Consider the following 6,639-nt stretch of genomic DNA (forward strand, 5'->3'; position numbering starts at 1 on the left):
ATATTAATGATAGAATTGAATTGGTATGGATTGTTGTTTTAATTATATTATACATTTATAATTTTTTCCTTTTTAAAAAATATAGTGGGTAATTTTAGAATGTACCAAACAGAATCCCAATGGAAGTCATGTATTATATTAAGTGATATAAATTTAGGGGAAAGAGTTAAAGGCGTCATACTCCAATCAGTGTACAGGAGAAATTTTGTTTAAAGAGAAAAGATAAATGGATAGCTGGAAATGCAACAGACAAAGAATAATAAGTATTATGATTTGAACTGAGATGATATAAATAAAATAAAATTAAGAAAGTTAAAAGAGGTGAGAAGTTATATAGAAAATTGAAAGTGGTAATAAGATATGGAATGGTATACAAAATGAATATGATTTTGAATTTGTGTCTGTACAAAGAGTTGTAACCCGGGATCAAACAGCTTTCAGAAAAGATGTTCTATGTTTTTATGTTTTGTTTGTTTGTGTATTGTCTTTGAAAATCAATAAAACTGGTTTAAAAAAAAGAATTACCTTCTAAGAAGAAAAGTGCAAAGAACACAGTTTGGAAGGTTCAAAGTGTAATCTACATTTATCTCTATATGAAAAATGGGCTTGGGAGACGACAAAAAGGGATAGAAAAGAGTTGAAAAGAAAGAAGGGGTGATTAGTGTTTGTGTTCTGCAAGGAAGGAATGGGGTCATGACATCAGATTCTGACAGTTATAATGCCCGAGAGAGCCTGCAAATATATAAATGTCTCAATTCTGAATGTATCGTGGGTCCCAGTAATCTTCATTTGGGGATGTTATCATTTCTTGTTTACTTCCTGATCATTCATTTTTCAAGTTGAAGGGATTCTTTTTTTTTTTTTTTAGAATCCACAGTATGGCCAATAGAAGAAATGCATGTTGACCATATGGTTGTTGGCCACATGGAACTTATTAAAGAGGTGTCACCATTTGTTGTGTAGATGATCTGGCTCAGAAGCAAAGGGCTGAATTCCATGTGAAGGAATAACATAGGTAGTGGACTGCAATATTATCTTATGCGCTGTGTTAATTGTTTTGTGTCTATGGCTATTGTTATATTCATTGTCTCCTTGGATATGAAATATACATAATCACTGATGTACTGTAGCCAAAATGGGATGAGATCTCAACACTTGCATGTTTAATTTTTACAAATCCAATTTAAAAAACAAAACAAAACTTCAACTTGAGAACAAAATACTGAAATGCCTTGCAATTTCTCCCCAGTCCTGCCAAGTCTTGCTTTCATCATTCTTTTCTGCAAAAAAACCCACGAATCAACAATTTTCTGTGGCCTCTTCTCCCCTCTGTACTTTGGCTATTTTCTTCATCAGAATGAGGAATCAAGAAAAACAAATAGAAATAAATACCTCCTGTTATAAAAGTGGACTAGATCAATAGCATTCTTCTGAAGCTATAAAAATGCTTTTTAGGCAAAATTTACTACCAGACTACATATTTTTATTTGGAACAAATTTTACGCTACCAATAAAACTGAATTTCTTACCTTCAAATTAACAATAAATTGCACGATGGAGAAAGCATGTAATGCATGCAGACCTGAACTTCCACAACCATGTTCTTTTCCTATACATTCAAAAACTTAATTTGGGGGACTTTTTGTCTTTTCTTCATTGGTTTGTTTTTGTCAAACTGTTTTCCCATAATTTCCCAGTCTTGCTCTCTGAACCCCCAGAGAAGAAATCTAGCAGTCCCACCATGGCAGTTTGAAACTCCATTATACCTCCTTTTTGTATTAATTTCCAAGGTTAAACATGATTAGCTTTTCACTCTCCTTCAAAAAATTTCATCTCTAGGCAGATTGTCTTTCTAGTTACCTGCTCTGGCATGTTCCAGTATGCCAGTGTGCATCATGAGGCATCCATGACTGGGCAACTGTTTGATCACTAGATTATGCTTTCCAAAATGTCACAGTTGAAAATGGTGACAGTCCTGCATACATGTGATATATTCCCATGCAAGAATTCTTTGTCTGCTTCTTGTTCATGCTGAAACACACTTCAAAATGTTTACTACTTGTTACAAACTCTCATATAGAAGGGTAGAAATGGATGCTTTTTAAATAAATCCATAGGAATTCATGTGCTTGTACTCATGCACAATACATTACTCTTGTCTAACCTCCGGGAACACAGCTAATGGCATTTGATTTGAAGAATGAACAAATCTCCCTTTTAGTTAGTGTTAAAATAGCACCCTGAAAACTCTGAGACAGCTGAAAAAAAATAAGGCATTGTTCCTGATAAGCAGTGGCTTTAATGTATTTGTCTTATCAAAGATTAAGGCTAATACAAATGGTGATTTTATTTCATTGAAAACTCTCTAAACATACAGTATATTATCTAAGAAAGACTTTTTTCACAGCTCTCCAAAAGCTTTTTTACCACCTAGCAACAAGAGGCCAGCATACTAGGTAGAATTTTTCTTTAAGTAATAGCCCATCTTGCATGAATAGAATAGAATAGAATAGAATTCAAAGTTCAAAGTTCAAACCTTTATTGTCAATACACAACATGTATACAATGAAATTGAATGAGCTTCCCTTGGTGCAGCCCACCCAAACACATAGAATACATCTCAATAAATTAAAAAAGAAATCCATATACGTCTATCACATTAAGTCTGATTGTGGTGTTATGTTGCGTTAAGTAGTCTGACGGCCCATGGATAAAAGCTATTTTTCATCCTATTTGTCTAGCTGGCTATGCTTCTATATCTCCTTTCCGAGACTAGGAGAACAAAGAATTAGAATAGAATAGAATAGAATAGAATAGAATAGAATAGAATAGAATAGAATAGAATAGAATAGAATAGAATAGAATAAGAACAGAACAGAATAGTGTGATTAGACAGACAAGGAATTTGTTTCTGGTGCAAAAGCTCTCAGTACACATGCACAGCAACAGAATAATAATAATCATAACACACAAACACAATATGTTAATCCATTATAATAAAGTTATAATAAAACATTTACATTAATTAAAAAACTTAAAATACAAATAATAATAGACGTTCAATACATAAAGACATAAGACATAAGAATTTTATTTGTCATTACACTCGCAAGCGGGTGCGAAACGAAATGAGGTGCTCTTCCACAAGTAAAACTGGACAACACCATTGAAAGAAAAATAAAATTAAACACAACAGACTATACAATAATCTCTATACAATTTAAAAATGTAAATACCCCATTACTCTCAGCCATTAAATTCCACAAAAATCTTATGACCCTGCATTCAAACTCAAAACTGCATTTGGATAAAAACTGTTCTTAAATCTAGTCATCCTTGTTCTTAATACCCTGAATCTCCTTCTCGATGGTAATAGTTCAAAGAGCTGATGTCCCGGATGAGAGGAGTCATTCAATATATTAAATATCTTCCTCTTACATCTATTCCTATACCGTTCTTCCAAAGAGGGAGTGAACAGCCAATGATGTTTTGGGCCATCTTAATCACCCTCTGAATTGCCTTTTTCTGCCACTGTGCAGCTCGAGAACCATACACAGAGACAGTAGGATAATATACTCTCAATTGAACTCCGATAGAAGGTAGTCAGTAGACTCTCAGCCAGTTGTTGTTTCCTAAGAATCCTTAGTAAATACAACCGTTGTTGTGCCTTCTTAATTAAAGCAGCGGTGTTTGCACTCCAGGTCAGGTCATTTGTAATGATGGTCCCGAGATACTTACATTCAACCACCTGTTCCACACGAACACCCTCTATATACAGTGGCTGAATGTCTGCTCTTTTTTTCCTATAGTCCACTATAACCTCCTTGGTCTTCTTAATGTTAAATAGAAGATTATTATTTTTGCACCAGTGGGATAGCTGTAATACCTAATAAAGTAGCAGAATCATCAGATTAAAAAAAAATTAAACACAGGAGACTTGCTCTGGATTTTTTGCAGCCAATGTGGAAGTATATTTAGTATCCTCTCTCAATTCAAGCTTTGCCATATGCAAAATTTGTGTCATAATCATGGTGATGATGTAGCCAGTGTGGTGATGATCTGCCGAGCTCTTCTTGGCCATTTTTAAATGCTGCTTTCTTTCTTTCTTCTTGCTAATTTTCCTCCATTTCTGTTTTTTCCCTTAGTTTGCTGTAGACAAATACGATACCAGGAGATGAAGAGCTGCACCACAAAGATTGCTAGAGATAGCCACGCGGCAGACCAAGCTTTTCTATTTGCATTTCAAGCTTGCTTGTTCCTCCTGTCTTAAGCCCATATGGCAAAAACAAAATAAAAAATCCAGAGGTGGTAATTATTGAACTGTTCAGGGTGTGTGTGTGTTTGTGTGTTGCCACATATTTCCTGTATGTGGTTTAACCTAACCTAGTTCTTGATGAATGGTTAGATCTGGCCCTAAGGAAGTTGAAAGCTCTCCTTCCCACATACTGCAAAGGTGCCTGATGCTTCTTTTGGGTAGAAGAGGGAGTAAATTAAAACGTAAGATTCTGCATTATTAATTTCAAGTGTAGGACTGTATTATATGATAATTAAATTGTCTAATATTTGCTAATGCAACTTTGCAACGAAACCTAAGGCAAATGAATTGTGAACCTGTCTATTGGGGTTCAGTCTCTCCCAAGAGCAATAGAATACATAGGCACAAAGATTTCTTCCATGGATTTTAAACTACTGACTACTTCAAATGAATGAATGCATTCTCTAAACCATTCTAGTTCCAAGATGTATATTGATCATAGCCAACCCACTGAATTGTGCCCAGAAATAGATCAGTAGCCAGTGAATCTTTTGTTTCAAGGGAATCACTTATTCCCTATAATTGGCCCAGTTTGTGGTCTGGACCATTGGAAGAATACTGCTTAAGTGGAGTCAAGTGATTTGACCTACATACAAAGAGCTGCTCTTGAAGAAAACTCCTAATTCTCTCTGCTCTCCTATCCAGAGCAAAACTAATCCCTTGGCTTCCTAAGCAGTTGAAAAACAGGGGCATCTTTTTCAAGATCAGTTTCTTGTGATAGGAGCAGCATAGACATTTCTGCACTATTTGATTGTAAATGAATAAAAAATCTAGGGGACCAGCAGGAAGGCAGACCGACAGTATAGTATGGCTGGTCTTGAAGGAAAAGTTTTCTTTACTTTTTTACTTTTTCTTTACTTTTCTCTCAATAAGCTGCTCTTTGTAGTTTAAAAGACATTTGGAAAAAAATAAGATTCATTCTCCTTTTCTGGCTACAGTGCAAATTTTCTTTCCCCCCAGCTCCACTTCACCAGCCACAAGGTTTTCTTCATACCTATTTGATACCCGCTTGTACCTTCTTTGTACTTTCAACATTTTACCCTTGTTTCTTGTGTAATGAGGAGATGCCTGGCATAGTAGTGATGACTGAGGTTCAGGAAGTAGTTCCCTAATAGCAATTATGTCAGGGATGGTAATCTTTTAGCAATGGAGGGTTGAAAGCAGGGGTATCTGAGATGTCATCAAAGTAAAATAGCATCATGGTGTCATGAGGCAGGCTTTGCCCCATACCTAATTGTGTACAACATTTCATCATTTGCCCCCTCATCCCTCCTTTGGTGGCTAGGTGATGTCATTACAAAATGCAGGGCTAGCATTTTGTTTGCTTGTGCTTATGTGTCTCTAACCTGTGTGTGTATCTGTGTGTGTGTTCTTATTAGTGAGCTTTGGTGCCTTGGAGTCAGTGTTGATTCCTGGCAACTACCTGGCCAAATCCATGTAGTTTTCTTGCCAAAATTTCAGAAGTGATTTGTCATTGCCTCCTTCCTAGGCTGAGGGGGAAAGTGATTGGTCCAACTGGCTTTGTGCCTAATGAGGGACTAGAACTCATGGTCTCCTAGTTCTTAGTTTCATGCCTTAGCCACTATATCAACCTGCTCACTTTGAGGAAGGTTTAAAAATTCCAAATATTGCTTTGCTGGAAATTCAGGGGGCTTCGATAATGGCACTGGAAGCTTGCCTTGTAAGTCATGGGAGACAGGTTTCCTTACCATAGTATTAGGTACATTTGATTATTTAGTTTGTAGGTAGTTCCCCCTCCACCTGCCCCACCCAGTATGAGCTAGACGTAGTCAAGATCTTACAAACACACAAGATAGTATGACACAAGGTCACTTAGATTCTAAGGTAGTTTACAACATCTCTGATTTGGTAGCCGAGTTATCTAGTTTTTAGGAGCACAACACAAGTATTAAAGAAAGCTGGATTGTCTTTAGTGTAGCTATTTGACCTCCTTTTACTCCAAACCATTCGCACTGCAATATTTTCAAAATATTGATGCAAAACACCCTTGGTTGTAGGACAGAAAATTGTTCTTCATTTATCTTACAGAAACTGTAGGAATGTTTCCATTAAAGCAGAGTCTAGTACATCACCTTTGTTTAAAAAAAGCAGTTTTCTATTACCAAATTAATACATGTTTTGTTACTTCTATGCCTTATTGTTGCATTGTATTCAATCCATATCAATTCATAATTTAATACAATGTCATGCAGGCTACACCCCCATAGATATTTTGCTTTTGGGGATGTTTTCCAAGGAAGAAGCTATACTATGATGAATGAAGCTGACACAGCATTGACATGTTTCATACTGTCATTGTTTCT

At 35.9% G+C, this 6,639-nt stretch overlaps 1 long non-coding RNA gene across 2 annotated transcripts in view; it reads left to right on the forward strand.

Moving 5' to 3' along the window:
* The window catches only part of LOC148126234 (uncharacterized), a 35,786-nt gene extending 31,305 nt beyond the window's left edge, over positions 1-4,481 (forward strand). Inside the window, exon 3 of one of the 2 annotated variants that reach the window (XR_015743021.1) lies at positions 4,146-4,481. This is a non-coding gene — a long non-coding RNA (uncharacterized LOC148126234). Of the gene's footprint in view, positions 1-868; positions 1,010-4,145 lie in introns of those variants that run through there. The other variant, XR_015743020.1, reaches the window with a different exon arrangement.
* The last annotated feature ends 2,158 nt before the right edge of the window (positions 4,482-6,639 follow it).

Source organism: Pseudonaja textilis, chromosome 3 (assembly GCF_049901715.1).
Source record: "Pseudonaja textilis isolate UNSWEBS1 chromosome 3, rPseTex1.2, whole genome shotgun sequence".
NCBI lineage: Eukaryota > Metazoa > Chordata > Lepidosauria > Squamata > Elapidae > Pseudonaja > Pseudonaja textilis.